Below are 7,298 nucleotides of genomic sequence, written 5' to 3' on the forward strand. Positions count from 1 at the left end.
TGGAGAATGCTGTCTACAGCCAGAGCAAGAACTATGAAGTTTGAATGCAGATTGAGGCACACCTCATGCTCGCCTTTTTCCCCCCTTTTTTCTTCTCTTTTGTTTTTGTTTTTGGGGTGTTTTTTTGGTTCTGTTTCTTCTTTCTCATGATTCATTCCATTGGTCATAATTCTTCTCCACAACTTGACTAGTGTATAATTTTTTTTTTTTTTTGCAGGAGAACTCAGTAAGTATTACATCCAAATACAAGCACTCAGAGAAATAAGGCTGGCAAATGAAGGCCAGCTTACCGAAGTCTGAGCTGGATAAGTTTTTCAATAAAAGTTAACCTAGTCAAGAAGCTTATATGCCTACCAAAAGGAGTGAACAAAAGACTCATGACAATGAGATCACCACTTGCAGCAAAGTGCTATGGTACTATCATCAGTGCATATGCTCCCACCATGATGAACCTTGAAAAGGCCAAAAAAAAATTTATGAAGACCTGAAGACCTTTACCACCAATATGCTGAAAGAGAACAAGCTTATAATTCTGGGTGACCTTTTTTTTTCTTTATTTATTTTTAGTTTACCACACACGGTTCTACATAGTTTTGAGTTCCAGTTTTTCTCCCCTCCCTCCCCCCTCCCTCCCCAAGACGGCATGAAGTCTCATATAACTGTCATGTATAACTTCGCATTGAATTAATTTATGCTCTAGTCAAGTCGTGGAGAAGAATTTTGACCAATGGAATGAATCATGAGAAAGAAGAAACAGAACCAAAAAAAAAAAAAAAAAACCAAAAAAAAACCCCAAAAACAAAAACAAAAGAGAAGCAGAAAAGGCGAGCATGTAGTGTGCCTCAGTCTGTATTCAAACTTCGCAGTTCTTTCTCTGAATGAAGATAGCATTCTCCATCGTGAGTCCCCTGGAGTTGTCCTTGCCCCTTTAGGTTGCTGAGAGAAGCACAGTATGTCAGGGTTGGTCCTCACGGAATCCACATATCTGTGGCTGTGCACAATGTTCTCCTGGCTCTGCTCCGCTCACTCAGCATTATGTCGTGTAGGTTTTTCCAGGTTGTTATGAAGTCTGCATCATCCCCATTTCTTATGGCACAATAGTATTCCATTACCTTCATATACCACAGCTTGTTCAGCCATTCCCCAATTGATGGGCATCCCTTTGCTTTCCAATTCTTGGCTACCACAAAGAGAGCTGCTATAAATATTCTTGTACATATGGGTCCTTTTCCCGCTTGCGTAATTTCTTTGGGATACAACCCTAGAAGTGGTATTACTGGGTCAAAGGGTATGAACATTTCTATAGCCCTTTGGGCATAGTTCCACACCGCCCTCCAAAATGGCTGGATCAGCTCGCAACTCCACCAGCAATGCAACAATGTTCCAATTTCCCCACATCCTTTCCAGCATTTATCATTCTCCTGATTTGTTATTTTACCCAATCTGACAGGAGAGATGTGGTATCTAAGAGTTGCTTTGATTTGCATTTCTCTAATCAGCAGCGATCCAGAGCATTTTTCCATATGCCTGTAGATAGCTTTAATTTCTTCCTCTGAAAACTGCCTGTTCATATCCTTTGACCATTTCTCAATTGGGGAATGGCTTGTATTCCTATATATTTGGCTTAGCTCCCTGTATATTTTAGAGATGAGGCCTTTATCAGAGATAGTAGTTGCAAAGATTTTCTCCCAATTTTCTGCTTCCCTCCTAATTCTTGTTGCATTGGCTTTTTTTGTACAAAAACATTTCAATTTGACATAATCAAAATTATCCATTTTGCATTTTGTAATGCTCTCTATCTCTTGTTGGGTCATGAATTCTTTACTTTTCCACAAATCTGATAAGTAAACCATTCCTTGCTTTCCCAAATTACTTAGAGTATCAACTTTTACTCCTAAATCATGAACCCATTTTGACTTTATTTTGGTATATGGTGTAAGATATTGGTCTATGCCCAGTTTTTGCCCTACCATTTTCCAATTTTCCCAACAGTTTTTGTGAAATAGTGAATTATTAGCCCAGAAACTGGCTTCTTTGGGTTTATCAAAGAGTAGATTGCTAAACTTGTTGATTTCACCTACTTGTGTACCTATCCTATTCCACTGATCCACACCCCTGTTTCTTAACCAGTGCCAGGCAGTTTTGATGACTGCTGCTGTGTAGTACAGTTTAATATCTGGTATGGCTAAACCACCATCTCTAGCATGTCTTTTCATTAATATCCTAGATACTCTAGACCTCTTGTTTTTCCAAATGAATTTTGTTATTATTTTGTCCAGCTCAGTAAAAAAAAATTTTTGGTAGTTCGATTGGTATGGCACTGAATAGATAGATTAATTTAGGTAGAATTGTCATTTTTATTATATTAGCTCGGCCTAACCATGAGCAACTGATATTTCTCCATTTATTTAGATCTGATTTTATTCGCGTGAAAAGTGTTTCATAGTTATGTTCATATAGGCCCTGGGTTTGTCTTGGCAAATAGACTCCCAAATATTTTATAGTGCCTTCAGTAACTTTGAATGGAATTTCTCTTTCTATCTCTTGCTGTTGGGCTTTGTCAGTAATGTATAGGAATGCTGAGGATTTATGTGGGTTTATTTTATATCCTGCAACTTTGCTAAAGTTGTTTATTATTTCAAGTAGTTTTTTACTTGATTCTCTAGGATTCTCTAGATAAATCATCATATCATCTGCAAAAAGTGATAATTTAGTTTCTTCTTTTCCTTTTCTAATTCCTTCAATTTCTTTTTCTTCTCTTATTGCTACAGCTAATGTTTCTAGAACCAAATTGAATAATAGGGGTGATAATGTACATCCTTGTTTCACCCCTGATCTTATTGGGAATGCATCTAGTTTATCCCCATTACAAATAATGCTTGTCGATGGTTTTAGGTAGATGCTATTTATAATTTTGAGGAAGGTTCCATTTATTCCTATGCTTTCTAGTGTTTTTAATAGGAATGGGTGTTGTACTTTGTCAAAGGCTTTTTCTGCGTCTAGTGAGATGATCATATGGTTTTTGCTAGTTTTGTTGTTGATATGGTCAATTATGCTAATAGTTTTCCTAATATTGAACCAGCCTTGCATTCCTGGAATAAATCCTACCTGGTCATGGTGTATTATTCTCGTAATGAGTTGCTGCAATCTTTTTGCTAATATTTTATTTAAAATTTTTGCATCAATATTCATTAGAGAAATTGGTCTATAATTTTCTTTCTCTGTTTTAACTCTACCTGGTTTGGGTATTAGTACCATATTTGTGTCATAAAAAGAATTTGGTAGGACTCCTTCTTCACCTATTTTCCCAAATAGTCTACAAAGTATTGGAATTAGTTGTTCTTTAAATGTTTGATAGAATTCGGAGCCAAGATGGCCACATGAAGGCAGCGTCTTACCGGAGCTCTCTCACAGGGTCTGTCAGATTCCCATAAAAAAGTGAATTTGAGCAGATTTGAGAGAGTCAGAAACCGCGAGCAGTCTGCGTGGGGCAGATTTCCGAGCCGGGAGAGTCTGAAAGGCCGGAGGAACGAACCTGCAGGCTTGGGGAGTGCTCGGTGCGGAGCTGCTCCAGACCAAGGCGGAAGCGGCCGGCCGGGAAATCCACGTGGGAGACGGGCTGGAAGAAAGCTGGGCACCCGAAACCGGCAGAGATCCCTAGGCCTCCCAACACAGGACGACAGTCTCTGGGAGCGAGGAGAGGCAGCGCAACACCACCAGCCGCGAAAACACCCAGTCCAGACGCTTGCAAAACCCAGGAACTGGGCCTCTTGAACTTCCGGAAGACTCAATGGCCAGGTAAATGGCTCTAACCCCTCCCCCCCTCACCCAGAGAATTCCTCGGGGAAAAAAAAAAGAGAACTGAAACAGAGGAGAGAGTAGCGGGGCTTCACAGGACAAATACTAGAAGCTCATTAGTCCCAGAGGGGAAGAGTCGGCAGGGGGCCAAGCCAGGAGCCCAGACATAACCTTGCTCCCCCAGGGGAAGCGCCAGTCATCAGCTCAAACAACAAACAGCTGAGACCATTGCTGAAAAGCAAGTGCTGGAGAGCACCCACAGGGAGTGAAACGCCAGGGAGCCAGACCCCTCCCCCACACCTCAGGAAACTGAAGGTTATAATTCTAGACTCACAACCCCCAGAATAAGAAAGCTGGGACAGAAAGCCCTGAGACTCACAGATAGAAATTCGTTGTAAAGCCAGCAAAAGGCAAACCAACATGAAGAAGAACACAAAAAAACCGAGGACAATAGATTCTTTTTATGGAGACAGGCAGGATCAAAATATTGACATAGAAGAAGATAGCAATGACACGGTAGATACATCAGATACCTCAAAAGCTAATATGATCTGGTCTCCAGCCCAAAAAGCACTGCTGGAAGAGCTAAAAGAGGATTTTAAAAACCAAATTAGGGAGCTAAAAGAAAATATGGAAAAAATGGAAAAAAGGGAGAAAAAATCCACTGACGAAATCAAGTCCCTAAAGAATAAGAGTGGTGAAATGGCTATGGAGATTCAGAATCTAGAGAGAGAAAAGGACACCCTGAGAGGTGAAATCAACCAATTGAAAATGGAGGCTCAAAAGCAAAATGTAAACACTAACTCATTTAAAATTAGACTTGAGCAAGTGGAAGCTAATGAATCTATGAGGCATCAAGAAGTAATAAAACAAAACGTAAAGAATGAAAAAATAGAAAAAAATATGAAATATCTGATTGGCAAAACAACTGACCTGGAAAATAGATCCAGGAGAGACAATTTGAGAGTTATTGGTCTACCGGAAATCCACGATGAAAAAAGGAGCCTTGACAGTATCTTCGAAGAAATTATCAAAGACAACTGCCCAGAGGTCCTAGAACCAGAGGGCAAAATAGTCATTGAAAGAATTCACCGATCACCCCCTGAAAGAGATCCCAAACTGAAAACACCAAGAAATATTATAGCCAAATTTCAGAGCTATAAACTCAAGGAGAAAATACTGCAAGCAGCCAAAAAGAAGCAATTCAAATATCGTGGAACTACAGTCAGGATCACGCAGGATCTCTCAGCTTCCACATTAAAAGACAGGAGAAATTGGAATATGATATTCCGAAGGGCAAAGGAGCTTGGACTACAACCAAGGATCAACTACCCAGCAAAACTAAGCATAATTTTCCAGGCAAGGCGATGGACATTCAATGAAATAAGGGAATTCCAGACCTTCCTGATGAAAAGGCCAGAACTCAATGGAAAATTTGATCTCCAAATACAAACCTCAAGAGAGACATAAAAAGGTAACCAGGGGGAAAAACCCCACAAACTTCATTAACCAATAAGCTTAGGTTGTTTACATCTTTATGTTGGATTATATCATCTTATGTATGTTTTTTATATATATATATATATATATATATATATACATATACATATATAAGTCATTCTTGTGAATGGTACAACTATTGTGACAAATGAAAGGGATATACATAGGTTATGAATGCCTGTATAAATTAACTGATGTAAAGATATAAAATATAAATAAGAGATATAAAGGGAGGGCTATGAGGGAAGTGGTAAGGAGGTTTTAGAAAAGGGTAAATTACACCAAAGGAAGTGGAAAAAAAAACATATTACAGTAGAGGGAAAGAAGGGAGGGAGAAGAGCAGTATTTGAGCTTTACTGTCATCTGATCTAGTTCAAGAAGGGAATAACATACTCTGATAAGTTTAGAAATCTAACTTGTCCTACGGGAAGTGGGAGGGAAAGGGGGGAAAAAGGGAGGGGGGAGGGCAGAAGGAAGAGGAGAAGTAGCAAGTGGGTAACGGTAAGATAAGGGAGGGGAATAAAGAGGGAGGGTTAACTGAGGAAAGCGGCGGTCAAAAGCAAAACTTTGTTGGGGAGGAGAAGGGGAAAGGGAGAAATAAAGACTAGTGTATAAATTAATTCAATGCGAAGTTATACATGGTAGTTATGTGAGATTCCATGCCATCTTGGGGAGGGAGGGGGGAGGGAGGGGAGAAAATCTGGAACTCAAAATTATGTAGAACCGTGTGTTGTAAACTAAAAATAAAAAAAAATTAAAAAGGCAACATTTGAGGACCTAGAGGGCCACATGGGTTCTCAAGGCCACAGGTTCCCCACCCCCGCTCTAGGTCATACAGCCATTGAGAGGTAGGAAACTCAAACTCAAGTGTTCCTGGATCTGAAGCCAGGTGTCTTAGCCTCAGTTTCCTCATCTGTAACATGGGAATGATAACAGCACTCACGTCACAGGGTTGATGGCAGGATCATGAAATGAAATATATTGAATAACTCAGGTAAAATGCCTTCAAACCTTAAAGAGATGAGTAAATGTGAGCTATTGTTTTAAAAAATGGATAGCAGCAGATGATGATGATCCCTGTCAAGTCATCCATTGTCTATGACACCAGAGAACAGAAAAACAATCCATTTGGAAATCCTTCCTCACTAAAAGTTAAAGTCTTTGTCTCATCAAAATGTCCTGGAGAATAGAAGATAAAGGATGTAGATGCCATATTTGTAGCTAGGAGAAGAGGTAATTCTATTATCTCCAAGGCATCGAGATATGACTGTATCATCTCCAATGCTGGAACCCAAAGCATCGTTTTCTTTGAACTCCTTTTCCCTTGCTCCTATCACCTGGGCATCTCATTTTAGGCTTTGTATAAGTAAAAACATTCCTGTTTAAAAGTCTGTTGAGCTATGCAGCATTGCCTGATTTCTCTTGTGAAAGCCTCCTCTAAGTCCCTACACTGCAGTTACAGACTTTCAAGCTATAGTCGACCTAAGGGGTACACTGTGTACATACAGACCTCTCTCTCTCTTCTCTCCTCTCTCTTCTCTCTTCTCTCTTCTCTCTCTTTCCCTCTCTCTCTCCTCTCCTCTTCTCTCTCTCTCTCTCTCTCTCTCTCTCTCTCTCTCTCTCTCTCTCAATCTCTCTCTCTCTCTTTCCCTCCCTCCCTTATCCTCTCTCTTTTCTCCCCCTTATGCTATGTGTATGCATGTGTGCATGTGTGTGTGTGTATGTATTTGTATCATCTCTGCCCTTAATGAGTTCAAGTTCTAATTCTAAGGGGGAGGGGGAGACAGCACACATGATTACCCCTCTATTACCATTAGAACACACAATTCTTGTGGACATGGAATGTCTTTGCTTTCTTTTTATATCATCAGTGCCTAGCACCACGACTACATCTAGGAAGTACTTAATAAATACCTACATACTTGTTGATTGATTGATATCAAGCCATTCTTTAAAAGTTAGAATCACTGAAAAAGGTAATAGAGGTATATAACGTGTCC

The sequence above is a fragment of the Trichosurus vulpecula genome, chromosome 4 (genome assembly GCF_011100635.1).
Source record: "Trichosurus vulpecula isolate mTriVul1 chromosome 4, mTriVul1.pri, whole genome shotgun sequence".
Lineage (NCBI taxonomy): Eukaryota > Metazoa > Chordata > Mammalia > Diprotodontia > Phalangeridae > Trichosurus > Trichosurus vulpecula.